General features: G+C 45.5%; 1 long non-coding RNA gene across 4 annotated transcripts; it reads left to right on the forward strand.

Annotated features, from left to right (window-relative positions):
* Positions 1-320: 320 nt before the first annotated feature.
* LOC122205501 lies at positions 321-18912 on the forward strand. 4 transcript variants are annotated; one of them, XR_006196094.1, is made up of 4 exons: positions 321-886; positions 1264-1367; positions 1547-1713; positions 17132-18912. It is a non-coding gene; the product is annotated as an uncharacterized LOC122205501 (long non-coding RNA). The 4 variants fall into 4 exon arrangements; XR_006196095.1 differs by lacking the exon at positions 1547-1713; XR_006196096.1 differs by lacking the exons at positions 1547-1713; positions 17132-18912 and adding an exon at positions 16051-16089.
* Positions 18913-24123: the final 5211 nt, after the last annotated feature.

The raw sequence follows: 24123 nt of genomic DNA on the forward strand, positions 1-24123 counted from the left end.
CCCTACCCGTGGCCGGCCAGTAAAGCACTTCTCGCTGGGCACACGCCCCATCCCTGGACCGCTGGCGGGGAAAACGCACAGCGCTGCCTCCACCTGCTTTTTCTATGCCGAGTGTCAGAGACGAGGCCCCTGTAACGATTCCGCTTTTGCAACAGGACCCGGATAACCAGAAAGTGTGGCATGCACGCGTCCCCGAGGCGCGATCATCAGGCCGGTTCTGCGGTGAATGAACCACGTGAGCCCCGTGGGGCCCACTTCCGGCCGCTGAAAAGAACATTGACGGCGCATGACCGGAAGCTCTCAGGGGGTCCCGACTTGCTTCTGCGAGCCGCTGGGGAGCAAGGAACGGACGTGTCAACTGCGCGATCCGCTGTTACATTCTGGAGGCTTGACTTCATGCCGATCGTGGATGAAGGAGGCAGAGTCCCCTTCTGGGAGCTGCTGACGGCCACCAGCTAGAAGGCATAAGCCTCGGACTCGGCCGATGCCATCCTCCAGCTCGAGACACGATCGGGACCAAGTGGGGCAAAGACAAAGGAGCGGCTGGACTTCATCGTGGTGAAGGCCGCTGTTCTCCCGAGTGCGGGGGTCAGTGGCCCGTCCGGCTGTCTGTCGGTGCCCTGGGTTGCATCCTGACCGATTCCCTGGCGTATTGTTTTACAGGAGCAGGTTAGGACTCGAACTAGCGACCGCTTTCACTTATGAACCATTTAATGATCGGCTCACAAACCCTTTTCTTCCTGCCCCCGAGTTGGGGACTCTGGATTTAGAAACTGTCGGACCCTCGGGGTGAGGGCTGCTTGCTTCCACCCGCAAACGCAACAGTGCTCCCCCTGCATTGAAGCCCCGACTGCCTCCTGGGATATCAGTCACTGCAAATCACTGGGTAAGTTGGGGGGGGAAAGGGTTATGGGATGGGCAAGAGGAATCCATCCCGATTATCAAGGGATCCCGTGTCTTGCCTCCCTACATTCTACATCTGGTTAATATTAAGGTCTCAGATTCCTCTGAAATGAAAGTCTGGGTCAGGATAGCGGGGAAAGAAGCCAATGAGCTGAGTGCTGCCTGAGAGCAAAGCGTGCAGAGAGCAGAGAGTGGCCGAAGGGCGTCACGATGCCAGGACTATTGCAGAAGTACATGCTGACGCTGAATTTCCTTCCACGCTCCGGCGCTAACTTCCCTTCCCCCTCCCCTTGCTTTGCCAAAGGTTCATGTAGACTTCTTTATGGATGGTTACATTCACTGTTACTCTGTGGGTTTCAGAAGAGGGAGCTGTGCCCGTGACCATCTTGGAGGAGAGAACTGGGTGGGGCCCAGCGACCCTAGCCCTGGGACAGGAAGCAGAGACTGGAGACTTCCTGCTTTTGGTAAGTCAGTGCGGCACTCTTCACCGTTGGGAAGATAACTACGCAGTTAACCCCCGACATTTGAAATGTCTGTAATTCTAACTGTGTATAAGAATGCGTATGAATTTTGGGAGGCTGTGCCTGTTCTTTTTGGACTGTTCGGGACCCACCCACCGCCTGGCTCTGACGAATTTCCCCAGATGTGTTCTCCTAAGGAGAGGCACCGTGCTACCTGCTGCAGAGAAAGTCAGGACATGTGAGTAGGATCCCAGAGCCCCCATGAGCTGAGCCAGTGAGACTCTGGGGCAAGGATGAATCCTTACACTCCTCCCAGCAAGAGGGACCACCTCCTGGGCCTAGCCACAAGGTATATTTCCATATCTTTATAAATTCTAGAAGAACACAGGTTTATGAGAAGCCAGGAAACGGAAGCAGTTCTCAGAACTACGTCCTGGGATGGAAAGATACAAGCCTAACCCAGTTGTAAATTCAGACTCAGTTCTGAAAGATGCTTACGATTCAGATACCGAAGATGTTCTGAGGGTTTTCTGTCAAACCCTCGGGGAAACAAGAATTCCATATTCTTTGAAGGAGGATGAGAAAAAGCACGCGGACGCGTTCCAAATTTTGAAATTTTAACTGCAACTAAATGTGAATATGGATCATATGCTTCCCTCCAAACAGACTACATTTAATTGAGAGTAGGAACTCGAAGTCTGTTCCAAGAAGGATGCAGCCTATTTAGAGAAATCAAGAAGGTCACTTTATTTCATTTTATTTTAGTCCTTAGTCTCTTACCTACCAGCTCCTTGGATACTCACAGCATCTTTATACTCATAGGGACATAATATTGACACATTATTATCCCCATTTTACAGATGAGGAACCGACACGCAGCGAGGTTCAATGACTCCAAAGTCGCACACCTGGTGTCAAAAGATAATTGTCAGAGTGAACCTCTTAGCGCTATTTGCCTTTCTAAACTACATGCCTGTACTTTTTTTTTGTAGCTAAAATTTTTAAAAATTCCACTTGAAGATAGATTTATTTCCTCCCATTATATTTTTCTGGGTCTAACAGTTGCAATATTAGGCTTGCAAACATTGATGCAAAATTAGATCCAAAGATATTATGCCATGTTTTAAATTCACGTGTATAATATCAGTCACAGGCTTTGAGAAGTGACCTTTTTGTTAGCCAGAACTCCTTGCATTCAATTCTATTCAGGAATCACAGCCTATTGTCTTAACGCATCTTTAAACAGAATTACCAAAGTGCCTGGGCATACCTATGCTTGAAACATTATTTGTCTAATTGCTTCTGCCTAATTAAGAGGTATATATTACGACAGATTTCAAATTGATTTCAAATTAAGTAAGATCTCGGAAAACGAGGACTAACGTAAACTGAATAAATTTGCTTCTTGTTTTTGCTCTTTCCTTTTTTTCCCCCTTTTCTTTTCCTTTGAGGAATTTCATATCTGTTTTTTCAGAGGAAATCAGGAAACCATATACATGTTAAATAAAGTTCTATCCAGATCGTAAGATCTACGCTTCAGATGAAAAAGGCTTTATAAATAATCTTTCTTTTTTTGCAATGTTTGTAATAATTCAGGTCATTCCTTCTGGCCAGTCGTATCATCTAGATAAAAAAAAAATGTCCAATCTTTGGTATTAACTTAGTACTTACGGAATATTACATAATGCAATGCAGTCCAATTTATGGGATGAAACATGAATTTAAATAATTGAATATGGTTTATGTGTATTTCTTCTACACAGATACGCATACATGTTAAGAGTTGAGCCTTATTGACTTTACATGGACATATCTTTTTACTGAGTCTGATGACTCAAATAAAGGTTCAGAAATGGATTTTGGCTAACAAGTGCATTTACATCTATACATATATTATGAAAATACTTTCATTCTATTCTCTGAAACATTACGTACACATCTTTTGCCTGGAGATACTTCCTATGTGAGTCAGCGTTCTTAAAATATATGCTAATAGGTGATGGTCAGTGTGCTACAAACATCATTGAGTTAGCATTGAGGTAACCTTCCAGTCACCTCCTTGCAGTCTTTATAGATTATAAGATATAAAACACTGTATTTTGCCCCATTCAGACTTTCCATGCACAAGCACTGTCCGTTTTCGCCTGCAGTGTTTCTTCCAACATGGCCACACACACAAAAATAATAATAATAAAGTAGGCGCCTATATGCAGAAATTTCTCCAACCCTTCCAGAACGTAAATAATTGATCTATATGCGTATGTAATAAGAAAGCTTTAAGAAAGGTGCCTTTGAAATTCAATTGCTTATCCAAATGTTTCTGGAGTAATACATTTGGAGACTATGACTAGAATTTATAACGGCACAGGTTTTTATTGTCAGGTGGTTAAATGCCCTCGTCATAAAGTTACAGTGAAGTCACACCTGCAGAATGTACATGGGAGAGGTGTCACAAATGGATGTCCTCTCCTTGTGACATTACTACCACTGTCTCTTTTAGTCTCTTAAATTCAAACAGGTAATTGACTGATGCCCTCAAACCATCTATATGGGACTCCTCAAGTTTTGATCCAGTCCCCCAGGATCTAAGATTTAATCCCCAACACGAGGGTGGGGGTGTCCTACAAGGCTGAAAAGTACACTGACATGCGATCTTCATTTGGTGAGATGAGAGTGAGCTTGGGCTGGAAACTATGGTAGAAAGCGTATGAATCGCCTCGAAATACCAGCTGTCTAAACATCCCTATTACGTTAGATTCCCAGGTTAAAATTAAGAACTCAGGAAACAACAGGCGTTGGTGAGGATGCGGAGAAAGGGGAACCCTTTTGCACTGCTGGTGGGAATGCAAACTGGTGCAGCCACCCTGGAGAACAGTATGGAGGTTCCTCAATAAATTAAAAATAGATGGGGCGCCTGGGTGGCTCAGTCGGTTGAGCGTCCGACTTCGGCTCAGGTCGTGATCTCACGGTCCATGAGTTCCGGCCGCACGTCGGGCTCTGTGCTGACAGCTCGGAGCCTGGAGCCTGCTTCGGATTCTGTGTCTCCCTCTCTCTCTGCCCCCCCTCCACTCACGCTTTGTTCCTCTGTCTCTCAAAAATGAATAAATGTTTTAAAAAATTAAGAAAAATTAAAAATAGAGTTACCCTATGATCCAGCAATCGCACTACTAGGTATTTATCAAAAGGATACAAAAATGCTAGTTCGAAGGGACACAATGTACCCTAATGTTTATAGCAGCGCTATCAACAATAGCCAAACTATGGAAAGAGCCCAAATGTCCATCGACTGATGAATGGATAAAGAAGATATGTGTATATATATGTGTGTGTGTGTGTGTGTGTGTGTGTGTGTGTGTGTGTGTAAAATGGAATATTACCCAGTCACCAAAAAGAACGAAATCTTGCATTTGCAGTGATATGGATGGAACTAGAATGTATTATGCTAAGCGAAATAAGTCAGAGAAAGACAAACATCATACGATTTCAGTCCTATGTGGAACTTAACAAATACAACAGATGAACACAGGGGACAGGAAGGAAAAATAAGATAAAAACAGAGAGGGAGACAAACCATAAGAGACTCTTCGATGCAGAGAACAAACTGGGGGTTGCTGGAGGGGAGGGGGAGGGGGGGAGGGGCTACATGGGGGATGGGCATTAAGGAGGGCTCTTGTCTGGATGAGCAGCAGGTGCTGTATGTAAGTGAGGAATCACTAAGTTCCATTCCTGAAACGATTATTTCACTATATGTTAACTAACTTGGATTCAAGTAAATTAAAAAATAATAAACTAGGAATAGATACGAAAAAAAGTTAGATTCCCACATGATATTTAAAAATAACCAGCAAGTAATCATATTATCAGTTTTAGCTCTGAGAATCTTTTGTAAGATAGCCTCAGCCTAAAGTAATCACGCTCATTCAATTTCAGTCACGTAAGAGAATGCAGTTCTGTGCAAATTGTCAGATACACACCCCAAAATTAAACAACCGCATAAAGTAATTGGGAGAATTCATTTTCCAAACCTTCTTCCTCTCTCTGTTGCTCTCATGTTTCTTCTTTCTAACATCTAATCTCTCTTCTCGGCAAGTCCTCCACAGTGAGACAAAGCTTATTTTGTGAATCCCTGTAATCTGAACGATCATCTCCTTTTTCATTCTTCCCATTACTTCTGATGACAAAGCCACCGCTGTTACTGAGCTGATGGCAATAATGGATGTTTGTGCTGGCTCTATCTTTTGTACTCCCTTCTTTGAAGGGGGGCCCCGGGCTGAGCTGGTAGCCTGATGAAGGAGGATGTGCTCTCTGCCCGAGTGTGTGGGGGGCAGGGATACAGTAATTGTTTCTCTGCAAAAACAAATGCTCAAAACTTCACCCCAAATTAACATTGTAAACAATTTCCACGTCATCAATAATGACATTTGAAAATCTGGTTCTAACAGTCCGGGGAAGGAAAGGGAAGGAGAGGAAGTAAAATGTTTTAAGGGCTCTTGCCTCTTACACCTGTGATTCTCGAAACCTTCACCGAAATCTGTAAACACTGATGTTCACTCTGGAGTTTTATACTTTTAAACATTATTGACTTTCTGGTAAGAAGGCAGATGTTAAGACCTTAGAACATGCACTGTGGCAAGAGGCAAACTATTAAATGCTGTTCGTTGAACTTTGTAACATAGATCTAGGACTTTCAATTTATTTTACCAGCTGTATTGAGGTATAATTCACATATTGTCCAGTGTACCACTTACAGTGCACAATTCGGTAGTTTCTGGCACATTCCCAGAGTTTGCAACCAACCCCACCGTTAATTTCGGGACATGTTCATCACCCCAGAAAGGAATCCCGTACCCTTGGGTGATCACCCTACCATCTCAGGTCCCCAAGCCTAAGCCCCCACTAATTCACTTTGTTCAAGCCTCCGAAACCTTCATGAATCAGCACTTTGATATAAATCTCCAACTCTCTGCCACTATTATTTGAATTTAAGAATTTTATTTCTTGAGCAGTTTTGGGTTTATAGAAATATTGAGCAGAATGGACAGAGTTCCCATATACTCGCTTCAGCCTTGCAACACCCTCGTCCCCTTTTCTCTGTTACTAACGTGTTGTATTAGTGGTACGTTTGTTACAACTGATGAGTCAATACTGAAACACTATTGTTAATTGAAATTTACATCAGGGTTCACTCTTTGTGTTGTACATTCTATGGGTTTTGACAAATGTATAACGTCATGTGTTCACCATTGCAGTCTCATACAGCGTAGTTTCTTTTTTTAAAAAAAATGCTTATTTAGTTATTTTGAGAGAGAGAGAGAGAGCAGGGAAAAGGCAGAGGGAGAGAGAGAGAATCCCAACCAGGCTCTAGGCTGCCAGTGGAAAGCCCGACTTCTGGCTCGAGCCCATGGACCGTGAGATCATGACCTGAGCTGACCACCAAGACTCGGACGCTTAACCGACCGAGCCAGCCAGGCGCCCCCAGAGTAGTTTGACTGTCCTAAAAATTCTTGCAATCTATCTGTTCATCCCTCCTTCCCTTGCTCTTAGCCCCTGGAAACCACTGATCTTTTTACTGTCTTCATAGTTTTGCTTTTTTCTGCAATGCCATATGGCTGGAAGAATATAATATGTAGCCTTTTCAGACAGGCTTTGTACACTTAGCAATACACACGTCAAAGTGGCTGTACCATTTTGCATTCCCACTAGTCTGTGGTTTCCCGGAAGTTTTTAATTTAGTGAAATCCAAGTTATCAATTTTTTTCATTCGAGAATTGTGCTTTTAGTATTGTGTCTAAAGAAGTCATTGCCCGGCCCTGGGTGACCTAGATTTTTCTCCTCTGTTAAAGAGCTTTGTGTGTTACATTTAGGTCTGTGATCCTTTTTGAGTTAATTTTTGTGAAAGGCAGAATTGCCTTTGCTCCTTTGTCAAAGATCAGTTGACTGTATTTGTATGGTTCTATTTCTGGGCTCTCTTTTCAGTTCCATTGATCTATTTGTCTCTTCTTTTGCCAATACCGTGTGGCCTTAATTACTGTAATTTTATAGTAAGTGTTGATGATGGGTGGTGGCAAGCCTCCAGCCTTGTTCTTCTCCCTCAATATTATGTTGGCTACTCTGTTTTTTTATGAACTTTGGAATACGTTTGTCAATATCCAGAAAATAACTTGCCGGGGTTTTGATTTGGATTCATTGAGTCGATAGATCAAGTTGGGAAGATATGACACCTTAACAATTTTTGATCTTCCTATAAAAGGAGAATGAACTCTCTCTCCATGTATTTAAATACCCTTTTGTTCCTTTATCAGAGGTGTGTGGCTTTTAATCATGTATATCTTGTACCTAGTTTGTTAGATTTATGCCCAGCTATTTCATTCTTTTGGTGCTAATGTAAATGATATCGTGTTTTTAATTTAAAGCCCAAGCATACAATGCTGGTATATAGGAAAGCAATCAACTTTTGTATGCGAAAATATATCCTGCAATCTTGCCGTAAGTGTTTTTGGGTTACCAGAATTTTTTGTTGATTCTATAAGATTTTCTGCATAGATGATCTTGTCATCTGGGAACGAAGACAGTTTATTTCTCCCCTTCCAATCTATTTACGTTTTATGCCCTTTTCTTTCTAGTTGTATTGGCAGTGACTTCCAGACAAGGTTGAAAAGGAGGGGCGACAGGGGAAGTGGTTGCCTTGTCCCTGACCTTAGCGGGAGGCATCTAGTTTGTTACCAGTAAGGATCATGTTTGATGCGGACTTTTGGTAAATGCTCGTTACCAAATTGCAATAGTTCTATTTCTACGTTGCTGCAAGTTTTTGCTGTGAATAAGTGATGCGTTTTGTCAGATTCTCTTTCTACATCTTCTGATGTGATCATATCGTTTTTCTGCTTTAGCCTGTTGAGATGACAAATTTCACTAATTGGCTTTCTAACATTGAACCAGTCTTGCATACCTGGAATAAATCCCTCTTGGGCCTGGTATAGAATTCTTTTCATATCTCGTTGGATATGATTTACTACCAGTTTATTGAGGACTTTGGTGTCCATATCCATTAAAGATATCTGTCCGAATTTTTCTTGTGTTGTAAGACTTTATGTATTTTTTTTTTAAAGAAAGAGAGAGTGAGGGGCACCCGGGTGGCTCAGTCGGTTAAGCGTCCGACTTCGGCTCAGGTCACGATCTCACGGTCTGTGAGTTCGAACCCCGCGTCGGGCTCTGTGCTGACAGCTCAGAGCCTGGAGCCTGTTTTGGATTCTGTGTCTCCCTCTCTCTCTGACCCTCCCCCGTTCGTGCTCTGTCTCTCTCTGTCTCAAAAATAAATAAACATCAAAAAAAAAAAAAAAAGAGAGAGTGCACATGTGGGTACAAGTGGGGGAGGGGCAGAGGGAGAGGAACGGAGAGAATCTTCAGCAGGCTCCACACTCAGCGCAGAGCCCGATGCAGGACTCAATCTCATGACCCTGGGATCACGACCTGAGCCAAAGTCAAGTGTTGAGCGCTTAACCGACTGAGCCACGCAAGCACCCCTCTGTGTTTTCGATACTAGGGTGATACTGACCTCATAAAATATATTAAGACGTATGCATTTTTGTTCTATGTTTTTGGAAAAGATTTTAGAAAATAAGCGTAATTTTTTCCCCTAAAATGTTTGGTAAAATTCATCTGGCCCTCGTGTTTTCTGTTTGTCAGATACTAAGTATTGATTCAAATTCTTGAATAGGTAGAGGGCTAGACAGACTGTCCATGTCCCTGTGTGAGCTTTGGTGCTGAGCAAATGGATATCGCCATGCAAGAAAGAGATGTAGACAAAAACTTCACACCTTTCACATATATTGACTCATGGGGGTGCCTGGGGGGCTCAGTTAAACATCCGACTCTTGATTCAGCTCAGGTCATGATCTCATGGTGTGTGGGATCAAGCCCCGCGTGGGGCTCTGTGCTGACGGTGTGGAGCCTGCTTAGGATTCCTTCTCTCTTCTCTCTCTCTGCCCCTCCTTGCTCTCTCTCTCTCTCTCTCTCTCTCTCAAAAATAAATAAATAAATATTTTAGAAAACAGATCCAAGAATTCAATATAAAATGCAGTGGAACTTTACGAACATTAAGTACTCCTGCTCTGAGAAAAGACACTGTTAATAGAATGAAAAGTCAAGCCATAGTCTGGGAAAAAATATTCGCGAAAACATGTGTCCGATAAAGGATTGATACCCAAAATATAGGAAGAATCTTTTTTTACAACATTTAAAAAAATTTATTTATTTGTTTTCAAAGGGAGAGAGAGTGAGCATAAGCAGAGGAGGGGCAGAGAGAGAGAGAGAGAGAGCGAGCGAGCATGAGCAGGACAGGCACAGAGAGAGAGAGAGGGAGAGAGAGAATCCCAAGCAGGCTCCGCACTGTCAGCACAGACAGTGGCCTCCAACTCACAAACCATGAGGTCACGACCTGAGCCGGAAACCAAGACTTGGATGCCTAACCGTCTGAGGCACGCAGGTGCCCCCCAAATATACAAACAATCTTTAACCCTCAACAACCGATTAAAACTGGGCGAAAAAAAGAATCTGAAGAGACACCTCACTAGAGAAGATACACAGATGACAAATAAGCTTATGACAAGATGCTTAACATCGTATGTCACTAGGGGATTGTAAATTCAATCAGCGGTGAGATGTCACCACACACCTAACAGAATTGTGTAAAATCCAGAACCCTGATGACACGGCACGTTCTTGCGGAGCAAGAGCTCTCACTTACGGCTGGTGGGAATGCAAAATGGTGCCACCTCTAGGGAAGACAGTTTGGCAATTTCTTACAAAATCTACATACGCTTACCATATCACCCAGCAATTGTACCCAAAGGTGTGGAAGGCCTTCTGGTGCACAAAACCTGCACGTGAATGCTTACAACAGCTTTATTTATACTTGTCAAACTCGGAAGCAGTCGCGATGCCCTCGGCGGGTAAGTGGACACATACACATCCAGGCGATGGGATGTGAGTCAGCAGACTAAAGACATGAGCGGGTAGGTCACAAAAACACACGGAGGAGGAAACTTAAAAGCGTATTACAAAGTAGAAGAAACCATCTGAAGAGGCCCCGGAGCGAATGATTTCAACTCTAGGGCATTGTGGGAAAAGCTGGTGGAAGAATCAGTGGTTGCAGGGGTGAGGCGTAGGGGCTGGAAGGCAATGGAAGTATCCTGTGTTTGTCATGGTGGACGTGTGTCAAGCCTATAGAATACACAGCACAAAGAATGAACCCTAATGTCAACCATGGCAACAATAATGTGTTAATATTGGTTCATCAGGTGCAATAAATGTGTTCTATATATATATATATTTTATATATATATATATAAAATATATATATATATTTATATATACATATAAATATATATAAATATACACATACATATTTATATACATGCTATTTCTTGTATATGTATTTTCAATGTAGAAAAATAGACAATAAGCTAAAGACTTGGTTTTTTTTTTTTTTGGAGAAGGAAAATGGTGATAAGAAGAGCTACGAAAAGTGTCTTACCGCCTCGCACATTGGCAAATGTGTTCATTGCCCAAAATGGTACAATCTTAGATTGATGGAACTTCATTGGATTCTTGAAATTCTAGAGTGTCACTCTATTTCTGAAAAATAAAAAAAATACGTACATATATATTATATGATAATTGTAGAAATAGATAACAAACTGGTATTTATAATTAAAGTTTTGAATGTAATATAAAAAGCTGTTCTTGGGGGGAGCCCGGGTGGCTCAGTCAGTTAAGCATCTGACTATGGATTTCGGCTCAAGTCATGATCTCAGTGTTGTGAGATCGAGCCCCCCATTGGGAGTGGAGTCTGCTTGGGATTCTCTCTCTCCCCGTCTCTCTGCCTCTCCCCCATTCGTGCACGCATTTGCTCACACAGTCTCTCTCTCTCTCTCTCTCTCTCTCTCTCTCTCTCACTCACTCTCTCACTCTTATGAATAAATAACCTTCGGAAAAACAGCTTTTCTTTGAATTGTTTCTACATGAGGTAAAGCAGTGTTTTTCTGTTTGTTTAATTAAAACTATCTCCGTAGTTTGAAAATATTTTTTAGTATCACTAGCCTTTGAAAGCCAACCAATTCCATATTAACTTTTATTAATTTCAATAATACTGATTCCTAATATAATATTTACAGAGGAATGACCATTCATATTTTCACATGTGAGGAAGGACTTTCTTTGGGAAGACACCCTGTTAACCGTGGATCTTAATCAACAAAATAATTCCTATTTATTAATAATCTATAGTTAACTGACTGTTATACTGAAGATACTGACATTATGATCAATAAGTTTAGCTTTGGAAGAAAGAATAGTTTCAAAATAATGAAAAAAAATCTATATTCTGGTCTTCAATATCCATATGATGAATTAGACAAATTTGAGGGTGTAACTCCTAAAATCTCACCCTTGTACTCTGACTTATGCCTCACTTTTATGCAATTTATCCTCACATCCAGTAATGCAGAATTTCTTTAAAAAAATTTTTTTTAATGTTTTATTTATTTTTGAGACAGAGAGAGACAGAGCATGAGCAGGGGAGGGTCAGAGAGAGAGGGAGGCACAGAATCCGAAGCAGGCTCCAGGCTCTGAGCTGTCGGCACAGAGCCCGACGCGGGGCTGGAACCCACAAACCGCGAGATCATGACCTGCACTGAAGTCAGACGCTTAACCAACTGAGCCACCCAGGCGCCCCCAGAATTTCTTTGTAAGAAACCTAACACTGAAGTAAAACTGTTCCTTTTATTGTTCTCTTGCTTTGGTTCCGAGAAATCTATTATGACAAAGTAACAGCTTTTTCATTTATGCACTCTCTTGATTTTTTGGTTGCTTTATGTGTTTCATGAGTGTGAAATAATGGGATAAGGACACGGTGCAAACAGTCATTGTCGGCAAGTGTGGGTGGGACAGTGCGTGAGGCCGAGCTGCCGAGCTGCAGGAGAAAGCTGTTCTCCTGAAGTCACTGTGGGGTTTGGGACTGGCTGCTCGCACAGGCTCACCTGGTTTGGGGCCGTCCAAAGTACATCGCTCAGGGACAAAGACTTCTGAAGTTCACCTAACCCTACAGGATATGAGGGTCATAGGCAATAGGGCACACACTTTCCGCTGTACTTTTTCTCGCCTTGGAAGAAAGAATACTTCATTGAGAGTCTTTCCAGAGCCCTGGATTCCTAAACCCATTCGGCATTAACCGAGGGGCGGGTCTCTGAGAGAAGGAAAGGCCATGCAAACTAAGATTTAATCCAGGACCCCTACAAAGCTACAGAATTTATACCGGTTGTCTTCACTTTAGTTTTAACTTTTTTTTCAATGTTTATTTATATTTGAGAGAGAGAGAGAAAGAGCACGAGCGGGGGAGGAGCAGAGAGAGAGGGAGACACAGAATCGGAAGCAGGCTCCAGGCTCTGAGCTGTCAGCACAGGGCCCGGCATGGGGCTAGAACTCAGGAATTGAGAGATCATGACCTGAGCCGAAGTTGGAGCTTAACCCACGGAGCCACCTGGGTGCCCCATCTTCACTTTAGTTTTGTAAGAGCCATGTAAAGTAGGCGCTTCAGAGTTGAAAATATTAAGATTGAAAAAACAGAGTTGGTAGAAATAGAGTATGTGATTAATACGTATATATCAATGGCGTTTCTATACGGCAGTAAGGATGAGAACACGTGGTGTTTTGAGTGATCCACTATTTACAACTAAAATTAGCACCTGCTGGGGGGGCGCCTGGGGGGCTCAGCTGGTTAAGCGTCTGACTCTCGTTTTCAGTTTAGGTCATGATCTTGTGGTTTGTGAGTTCGAGCCCTGTGTTGGGCACCGAGCCGGTTGTCATTATCTCTTATCTCTTTCCCTCTCTCTCTCTGCCCCTCCCCCACTTGTGCTTTCTTTCTCTCTCTCTCTCTCTCTCTCAAAATAAATAAAAAATAAACTTAAAAGAAAGCACCTGGGAAGAAGTCCAGCAATACTGGGCCACCCACCTTGAATGTGGAAAACAGTAAAAAATTGAGTGAAGTATGTGTAAAACTTAATGGTGAAGGTAAGCCCATGCTCACAGATACGAAGTCTCATGTTTTTATGATGTCAGTTCTCCTAAACTGATCTGTGGGTTTGGGGCAACTTCAAGAAAATTTCGTAGGATTCTTCAAATAACTTGGTAATAAGACTGCAAAATGGATATGGAAATAAAAAGACAAAGTACTGAAGGAAGTTCTGCAGGAAAAAAACCTGATGAGCTTGCAAGCAACAAAAGCAAAGATCAGACAATATTGAAAACAAAAAACAAACCAACCACAACGACCCAGAGGAAATCCTGCCTCTTGTACCAACACGCGTAGACCTTGGGGGCATTATGCTAAGTGCAGTAAGTCAGCGCAGAAAGGCAAACACTGTATGATTTCCTGTTCATGTGGAATCTAAAAAAAAATCAAAGTCACAGAAACAGCAGAATGGTGGTTTGCAGATGTGGGTGGGGGAAATGGGGGGGGATGTCGGTCAAAGGGTACAACTTTTTGTTGTCGTTTTCACTGTTTTTTATGTTTATTTTTGAGAGAGTGAGAGCAGAGGAGGGGCGGGGGGCGGGGGTGCGTGTGTCAGAGGATCCGAAGCAGGCTCCCCTGTGCTGACAGCAGAGAGCCCCACGCGGGGCTCAGACTCATGAACCGTGAGATCTTGCCCTGAGCTGAAGTTGGACGCTTAACCCACTGAGTCGACCAAGGGCCCCGATCAGCATTTATGAATCTATTTATGAATCCTTCCAGTATGTTTTGGGTTTCCAATTGGGCCAAATTGTGGACTTCTGTGTTGGTTCTTTTGTTTCTTCCCTCTGCATCCAGGTTTCTTTCTTTTTCTCCTTCTCTCTTTTCCTCCCTCTCTCCCCCTTCCTTCCTTCCTTCCTTTTTTCCCTTCCCACTCCCTCCTTTCTCTCTACCTTCCTCCCCCCTCCCCTCCCCTTTTTTCCTTTCTTTCTTTCTTTCTTTCTTTCTTTCCTTCTTTCTTTCTTTCCTTCCTTCTTTCTTTCTTCCTCTCTTTCTTTCTTTCCTTCCTTCTTTCCTTCTTTCTTTCTTTCTTTCCTTCTTTCTTTCTTTCTTTCTTTCCTTCTTTCCTTCTTTCTTTCCTTCCTTCTTTCTTTCTTCTTTCTCTTCTTTCTTTCTTTCTTTCTTTCTTTCTTTCTTTCTTTCTTTCCATGCTTCGGGGCATAAACCCTGCTTCTTATAAGTTTCTTCCTTCAGAGACCCTCAAATCAGCGTCACACCACGACGATGGTTTCATGAACTCCTACGCTGTACCACATGGGGTGCCATGAGCGTTTTTCCTCTAACCCTGAGGATCAGGATTAGACACAGCCAACAGCAGGAAAGGGAAGGACCTAGTGAAGCCACCGGCTTCTGGGAGTGTTGCAATTGCCACCTCCAGTCCGGGCTCAGGACCGTGACTCCTGTCCCCAAGTGTCTGTTGAAAGCTCTGACTTCTTTCAGTTAAATCTGTAACAGAGGCTCGGGAGGACTCAGCAAAGGCAGGACAAACCTGTACCACGCTGAGGGGAATGTTGCCAGCGAGCAGCGGCTCCGGGCAAAAAGCACGCTTGCCGGGAGGCAACCGAGCAGCTCAGCACAGCCGGACAAGAGGGTAAAGTCCCCAAGCGGTGGTGACTGCTGTCTAGATATTCTGTTGCAGCATGGGCTGTGTTCAGTCATCTGCAGAAACGGGATGGATTTCCACCCAAAGTTTGGTTCTGTTGTCAAAAATGATGATGCGCACACACACACACACACACACACACACCCCACCACCACCCCCAAGAGGGTATGAAAAGGTTTATACTTCTATGTGAGACTTTCGGGGGAAAGCAAGGAAGACTTCCCAAGCTGGTCCAAAACCGGCTTGGAGGTTTTATGATAGTTAGGGCTCGGGGCTGGGGTTCAGATGGAGATCCTAGCTCGTGGCCCAAATCTCTCACCCACGCCAAAGGAGGGGAATTGGCATGTCTTATCGACTTGTCCAGATAGGGGCACAGAGGGGAAGAGGCACGAGTGAGACGTGAAAGCCTCAAACGTCAAAAAATGGGGCCAGACTCTTTATTACACCTTTGACGCTAACGATTCCTAGGTATGCAAGCAAAACGAAGAGATATAAAGGAAGGTTTGCGATAAGAAAAAGAGTGACATCACCCGAATGCCTGAATGCACATGGATCATCAGATTGTAGATCTCCTCATGATGGATATTGACACACCTGTGAAAATAAATGTGCTACAGTTCTGCAGGACGATGTGGAGAGAACATAATAAAATATTGCTGAGTGAAAAAAGTCAGACAACATTCATTATAATATCCTTTTTAGAGAGTTCAAGAGCAAACACAGTCAAAGAATAAGCGTTGGGAAACATCGTCATCGAAAAGACGTGCCTGCTGCCTGACCTGTGAGCTGGACGCTGGCAGTCGGAGGCTCCTCACCCCTCTCCGCCCTTGGAATGTGGGTTCTGCTTGCCTTTCCCACTCCCAGAGGCTCCGAGGACATGGCCTTGAGACAGCGATGTGGTGTTGAGAACACCCGCATGGTATATGTGACTGAACCCAGTGAGGGTCCCTTCGTAAATGTTTAAGATTTGGGGATCCATTCATCCCACTTCTTTTTTTTAATATTTATTTATTTTCTAGAGAGAGAGAGAGAGGCAGAGGGAGAGGGAGACACAGAATCCAAAGGAGGCTCCAGGCTCTAAGCTGTCAGCCACGGGGCTCGAACCCACGAACCATGAGATCATGACCTGAGCTGAAGTCGGACGCTTAACCAGGTGAGCCACCCAGGTGCCCCCATTCATCCCACTTCTGCCCAAGACAAGCCTTGTATGTAAGTTCCCTTTGCTTTTTAAAGCTGCCACCTTCCAACTAGAGTAACTTGCCTCTTTCTTTGGTTTCTCCCCGCCGTCTGTGTACAGGAGTCAGGCTCAGATTACACCGGCTCCCAGGAGAGTTACGAACCAACAATAAGTTATTTAGACAGGTGTCTCTATTGATAAAAGGGGGGCATTATGAGGGAAAAATACATTGGCAGCTATTTTACTTTTGGGGTTCTGGGCAGCATCACAAGTATTTGTTACCTTTATTATTTTTATATGAATATTAAAATTTTTAAATGTTTATTTATTTTGAGAGAGAGAGAGAGAAAGAGACAGAGAGTGAGCATGTAGAGGGAGGGGCAGAGAAAGAGGAGAGAGAGAACCCCAACCAAGCTCTGAGCCGTCAGCACAGAGCCCGATGTGGAGCTCGATCCCGTGAACCGCTAGATCATGACCTGAGCCAAAACCGAGAGTCAAACGCTCAACCAAACTGAGCCGCCCAGGTGTCCCTATGTGAATATTTTAATACTCATTGAAATATAATTTGGTAACAGATCTATTCAAATAAATAAAATCAAGTTAATAAAATCAGGCCAACACATGAACCAATGATCAGTGGGATTAGAGGTGAACACAAAGTATGTGTTCAATCAAGGGAAAATCTAGAGTGTTCTCCGTGCTTAAAATTCTTCCAATAAAAAGGAAGCTAAGTTTCCAAGAGTTTCACTTGGCGATTGTAAGCAGCACAGGCAGAATGGGACCGGGAGTCTGTAGGGCTCAGACTGGCTCTCCCAGACTCCTCCCTGCTCAGGGGCCCTGGTAGCACCCTTGACCTCCTCTGCAAAGCCTCTCTCCAATGTTGTGCCATATGCATTTTTACAATGTTTGGTTTTATTTTCCAGGATAGCGGGGGCACAGCTTAAACCCCTGTAGTTATAATCTGTTCACCTGTCACGAATCTGGTCCCGGGACGTGCGGTAGGCAGGATCTCCCGGAGCTCCTGGCGGCTTCCAGAATCCCCCCAAACCACTGCTGGGGGACAGGGCAGCGCTCAGACGGAGTCGCAAAGGAACCCCTTTTAGAGGTGCAATCCACAATCGAGTACTGACAGCAGGCTTTTTATTCACAGTTTTAGCCTAATTCTGTATAAAGGACGGGAAAGAAGGATTTTTAACCCCAGGAATCTATGAAGATGGGGACAGGGGGAGTCGGACACCTCCTGTGAATGAAATTGCCTTTCAGTTTCTAGGTTTCGTGGATTTTTATTCAGTCCAATAAAAACACCACCACGAGAATAGCTTTTGTTTTTGTAATTACCATGCTGCTGCCTGTTCCCTTACCCACTCCCCCCCCCCCGCCCCGCCCTTGGTGGGGGGCTCCCTTTGATTGAATGGATACGTTGTAATTACCTCTAAATCCTAAAGTGAAATGCAAGCTTAAAGTGAATCACATTTTCCTTTTTGTTTTCTTCTGTTAATTTGTCGGTAGGAAAGACAATTACCCTCTAACGACTTTTGAACCAAAAATAATGAATAAATAAAATAAATAGTAATATTTGATTATGTCGCCATTGTGTGCTCAGATTTTTGTACAGGCATCTGAAAAGTCATAATGAGACTTGAGACGCACTTACTCGCTTATTTCAACAGATGTCAATTTACATTTTGGAATATGCTTACTATACTCAGAATATGGCAGATACCATCACAAACACCGAGAATAATTTTGGAATTCTCCCAGAATAATTTATGGAAACATTAGATCTTGCTTCTTCCGCCCACATCGTCCCCCTCGTCTCTCATTTTATTCTTGCCACCCAGCTCCGTAATTCCTTGCCTGTGGCTCTCCACCGGGCTTCCTCGAAGACAAGAAGCCTGACGCCAGTCTCCCAGAGCGATTCTGGTTTGTTTGAGGGCAAGAGAGAAAGAGGGGCAGGAGACAGCAGTGCCCAAGAAGGTGACAAGGTCTCCAAAGGAGGGTGGCCTGTGCACCTGCGGGGGCTGCGTGTGGACGGGACTCGCCGGGACCCCGCACAGGGGCCGCTGGAGACTTGGTGTGACCCTGGATCCAGGAGGGACGAGAACGATGAGGGTTTCATCCGCCGGCCGCCGGAGCCTGGAATGTCACCTGAGCGGATTTACCGAAAATAAAAACACGCAAGATGCCGTAACGTTTCCCGCACCCCCGAGTTTGGGAAGCTGAGGCCAGCCGACACGTGCTACACAGCTGGTGGTGTTCTACACTCGCAGGTGTTTGTGGCTGTGCACTTCCCCATCCTCGGATTTGCTCACCTCCGCCAGCTTCCCGTGTGTCCCCCCCTTGGAGCTGTGACCACTGATGCCACCTTATTCAACAACAGTCCAGACTTTCTGTCCCTCCAGCTCAATTCAGCAGCCCACCCCACGTTTTCCTAGGTCACTGGGAAGCCAGAGGCAGCCCTTCGCGGCTGGTTTCTGCCAATTCTTGCCTTGAGTTTCCTCCTCGTTCGGGTCAGACTCCAGCCTGTGACAGGCGCCACGCACAGACCCTCCACGGTGCAGATCCTTCTAGACCGAACCCCACCCGACACCAGCGGAAGCCTTCCTGTGAACACAACAGCAGGAGCCCATCTAGTCACCGGACTCGCCAGACTCACTTTGAGATTTTTGAGATTTTGGTCCCTCACGAGACGCAGACATGTGACACTTCCCCGCAGGCTGCTTGCTCAGTGATTGGGACAGTTCCCCCCCCTCCCCCCCGACGACCCTCCCTTCCCCTCAGCTGGTGGTGGCTTTACTTCCTACCTAATGAAGAAAGTAGAAGCCTTTGGAAGGATTCTCTCTTCCCTCCACGAGCCACCTGCTTCCTGCCAACTGCATGCCTCTTCTGTCCCTTCAGGGGATAAAGTCCCCTCCTCCTGTCGAAGACAGGCCTTGCCTGGCACCCCTGCTCTCAGTCTCCTGCCCACTGGCTGCCTCTTGACTTCCTGTCTCCGATCAGTTGCACTCTTTCTGGCGTCACTGAGGCTCCTCTGTAAACTGGGTTCTTCCCAGCACAACAGACATGTTCCAGGATCTTTTTAAAAAGTCCATCATAGGGGCGCCTGGGTGGCTCAGTCGGTTAAGCGTCCGACTTCGGCTCAGGTCATGATCTCGTGGTTCGTGGGTTCGAGCCCCGCGTCAGGCTCTGTGCTGACAGCTCAGAGCCCGGAGCCTGTTTTGGATTCTGTGTCTCCCTCTCTCTATGCCCCTCCCCAACTCATGTTCTGTCTCCCTCTGTCTCAAAAATAAATAAACATTAAAAAAAAAATTTTTTTTTAAAAATAAAAAAAATAAAAAGTCCATCATAAAACCGTATATTTCCACTCCTTTCCTGTCCAAATTCTCTTCCTCTGTCTCAGTAGAATTTTTACGAAATAATCGCCCGTGTTTGCTGGGGCAGCTTCCTCACGCCCTCGGATTGGTTTTTTTTTTCTATTTATTTATTTTGAGAGAGACAGAGACAGCGCGAGTGGCGGAGGGACGGAGCGAGAGGGAGAGAGAGAATCCCGAGCAGGCTTCGCACTGTCAGCGCAGAGCCCGATGCAGGGCTCGAACCCACACGCCGTTGAGAGCATGACCTGAGCAGAAACCAAGAGTCAGCCGCTCAGCCGACGGAGCCTCCCGGGCACCCCTTTCTCACCCCCTCTTAATTCTTCACCTTACTCAAATCTGGCTTGTGTCCCAGCACTCCTGGGAAGTGACACGGTCACCGATGGCCCTCCTCTGCCAAGCACATTTCTCCCTCAGCCCACCCCTAGTGATGCACCCGGTTAAACACTCTTGCCTCCTAGAAACATCTGCCCATCGTGCTGTGGATGCAAACGAACACCATCAAAACGAGGAGAAGCTGTCGATCCTGAGCTCGCGAAAGCAAGGGAGTCAGCCACCATCGCTTGCGTCTGGCACAGACTCAGAGGCAGAAGGGCGGAGTGGGAAAACTTTCTAGTGGGACGAAAAGGAAGGTTCGGGTGTGCCCTGGGCAGAAGCAGTGGGCTGGGGGAAGCTGGAGGCGGCTAACCGGCAGGGGCGCATCCTGGGGATGGGTGTTCGGGGAGCGCATTTGGCTGTCTCCGGCTGGTCCTAAGCTGGAAAGTAGGACCCGAGCTAGGAAAGCTGGCAGTTATCAGTTAAGTCCTGGCCATTTTGGCCTCATCGTTTCAGAAGTTATTGTTTGGCTTCCCGCGGTGTATACGGAGTTACAAGTCCGGCTCCCTTGCTGGGTCAGTTATTAGAGACAAAGGGTTGGCCTCCTGGCGGTGACTGCAGGTTTGGGGTCAGAGTTCAACGTTCACGTATGCTCTGGCCATGGTGCCCGTGGAGAGTCAGTCTCCCAGGGTCTTGCCGGTCCCGTATTCTCCCACCGGCCTTCCCCAGCTGCCCTTCTCAACAGCCTTTCTGTCCCCTGCCCTTCTGGAAACAGCGAAATACCTTGGCGTGGGCCCTGCCTCCCAAGCGCTCTCCTGTTGTCTCTTGACGCACCCCTTTCTCGGCGACCTCCTCTGGTCACCCACCTCTCCTATAGCTTCCCAGGTAGGGCTGGAACCCGGTTTTCTCTGATGGCGCCCTGTGTTACGTCCACAGCCTCTCCGCCAGAGCTCCTGATCTGCACCTGCCCAAACATTCTCATCCCACCCGCCAAAGGGCCAAGGTTACGGTCCGTGGTCAGACTGGGACTGCAGGCTATTTCTTTCGGCTTTTGGCTTTCGATCTGGTTCTGGGTGACTTCTGGAATTTTCATTATTATGGGCGATTCGGGATTTGGGAAGCAATTTGAGAAGGTGCGAGAGAATGCCGAATGTTCCACGCGTGTCTTTGAGAGGTAGGAGATCGGCTGCTTCCCCTGGGTGCCTTCTCGGGGGCGCACGGCTAGGCCTTCTGTTCCGGCTCTCGTGGCCCGTGGGTGACGTTTCTCAGATGGTGATGGGCTTGGGGGGAGGCCGGGAGGAGAGAGAAGGTTGCTTGGAAATCAGAGAAATCATTGTTTTTATTGTGTGTCTTTAAACAGGCCCCCATTTGAAAATGCTCCTTGTAATCAAAATCAAAAGGTGATACCGTGCTTGAGGGAATCTAATTTAAATAGAGCCTCAGGGGCGCCTGGGTGGCTCAGTTGGTTGAGCTTCTGACTTTGGCTCAGGTCACGATCTCACAGTCCGTGAGTTTGAGCCCCGCATCGGGCTCTGTGCTGACAGCTCAGAGCCTGGAGCCTGCTTCAGATTCTGGGTCTCCCTCTCTCTCTGCCCCTCCCCTGCTCATGCTCTGTCTCTGTCTCAAAAAGAAATAAAAACATTAAAAAAAAAAAAAATAAGTAGAGCCTCAGTCTACCTTAAAAAAATTTTTTTTTGGTAAAAATAAGTCTTTCGAGTAATATCATATCTAAGTAATGACTGCCAGTGACGGTGACATTTTTAGGGGCACGGAAAAGAAACAGGCTGTTCCTTCTTGAACAGGTTGCTTCCTCACCTGGGTATCCTTTCTTCCCATGCTGATTTTGACTTGCCCTAATTAAGAAAAAAAATTGTTAATGTTTATTTTTGAGAGAGAGAGAGAGAACAGAGCATGAGCAGGGGAGGGGCAGAGAGAGGGAGACACAGAATCCGAAGCAGGTTCCAGGCTCTGAGCTGTCAGCACAGAGCCTGACCCAGGGCTCAAACCCATGACCTGAGTTTATGACCTGAGCTGAAGCCAGCCGCTTAACCGACTGAGCCACCCAAGCGCCCCTGACTTGCCCTATTTTAATCAATTGCAGGAAGCCCACTTAAAATTTCAGGCCCCTTGAAAGCCTTGGAAGTGCTTCTCCCCGATCGTGCCCTATTTTCACCTGGTCTGTACCTCTCTAATACTTATGAGCCAGACCCTCTGTGTTCTGCGTGTATGTCTGTGAACCCCGTTGGACGGGGCCTTCTTGGGTGCTGCTGGGATGCCTTGTTCATCTCCAGACCAAGTTCAGCACATGTTCTGGTGCACAGTACTAAGTAGGATACATCCTTTGACTCGAACAACCAGGAGTCTTTGTTAATTTAAAACTCAGTTTCACAGATCGACAAGGACCGAGCAGTGCAGGGACAGAAAATTGTTTACAGGTGTAAACTTCACCAGGACGTTTACAAAATCGCTCTTGTCTCAGCTTTCCTGATAGCAGGATGGATCCCCATCCAGCAGGTAAGATATTTGATTAGTTCTTTTTGAAAGTGGGATGGTGTTGGTATCTACCAGAGTAATTGCAATGAAACTGAATGTATGGGAAATAGCCCCTTTATTTTTTTTTCATTAAAAATTTTTTTTTTAATTTTAGAGAGAGGGAGAGAGAGAGCTCTGGAAGGGCAGAGAGAGAGAGAAGGAGAGAGGGAATCCCAAGCAGGCTCCATACTCTCAGCACAGAGCCTGACACGGGGCTCAAAATCACAACCCTGGGATTATGACCTGAGCTGAAATCAAGAGTCAGACACTCAACTGGCTGAGCCACCCAGGCGCCCCCAAATAGCCCCTTTAAACAGGGATGGTTAGACTTGGTGGGGGGGGGGACAGCTACGGGGAGGGAAGAAGAGAAACCTTTCCCTTCCAGCCGCTCCGGGAAAGTGGGAGGACCAGAGGGAAGGGAGAGTGGTTCTCTCCCCGGCAGACAGTGGGAACAGCCAGGGCAGGGATGGGGTGTCATGAGGCTGTCCCAGTGTTCAGGAAGTATGGAACTGTAGGTTCTAACTTTCTAGAACCCATCTCAGCTTCAGATGAGAGCCTCTTATCAGACCCACACACAGAGTGCTGGGCATTAAGTAGGAGAAAGGACGTGGTCCAAAACTACGATGGCACAGGACAAATAGGAGCTGGTGTGTTTTTAACAGAGAAACAACATATTTATTTATTTTTAATTTTTTATGAGAGAGAGAGAGAGTGAGTAAGGGAGAGGGGCAAAGGAAGAGAGGGAGAGAATCCTAAGCAGGCCCCATGCTTAGCACAGAGCCCGACACGGGGCTTCATCCTACGACCCTGGGATCATAACCTGAGCCGAAATCAAGAGTGGGATCCTCAACTGACTGAGCCACCCAGGAGCCCCAAAACTTAGCATATTTACCAGATATTGTGAAATCTTAGCTCTTATGAACCAGAATAAAAGCAGCGACAGATTGCAGAGATACTCTTTGAAAGGGGCCAGTCTTCCTGTGTGTGTGTATCTGAACAGGTGACCGTTCTCCACGCGCCCTTAGCTTACTGACCGGTGCAGGCATTGTGACTCACATTTGCTCTTTGTTAAATTGCAATTTTCAAAACTTAAACCCAGGACTCTCAAGCCAGTGTAACATGAGTACATGTCATAGGCTTTATTAGCTCATTAATCAAAGACCCAGCAGGACGGTAACACTGGTGAGAACTGGGGGGAGCAGAAGCCTCTACAGTGGCTGGAAAAGAGAATTCTTACAAAAGATCACTAACTTTCGGTAAAAAACCAGCCAGCGTTCCATAGGAAACCCCAGCTCAAATTCTCCACTTGGGGGATTCTCGTCCCTTTCAGACAGGAATCAGTTGTGCTGAACAAAGTTTGTCTGTATTGCTGTCTGGCAAGAATCGTTTTGGGGCGCCTGGGTGGCTCAGTCGGTTAAGTGTCCTACTTGGTCTCAGGTCATGATCTTGTGGTCTGTGAGTTTGAGCCCCGTGTCGGGCTCTGTGCTGACAGCTCAGAGCCTGGAGCCCGCTTCGGATTCTGCGTTGCCCTCTCTCTCTGCCCCTCCCCTGCTCACGCTCTGTCTCTCTGTGTCTCTCAAAAATAAATAAATATTAAAAAAAAATTTTTTTTAAGATAGATTTTGTTGGGTATAAATTTGAGTGAAAGCAGAAATTGCTCTTAGAAAGCACGATATTGGTGAAATCTTGCAGGCTCC

This window comes from Panthera leo, chromosome D4 (genome assembly GCF_018350215.1).
Source record: "Panthera leo isolate Ple1 chromosome D4, P.leo_Ple1_pat1.1, whole genome shotgun sequence".
Lineage (NCBI taxonomy): Eukaryota > Metazoa > Chordata > Mammalia > Carnivora > Felidae > Panthera > Panthera leo.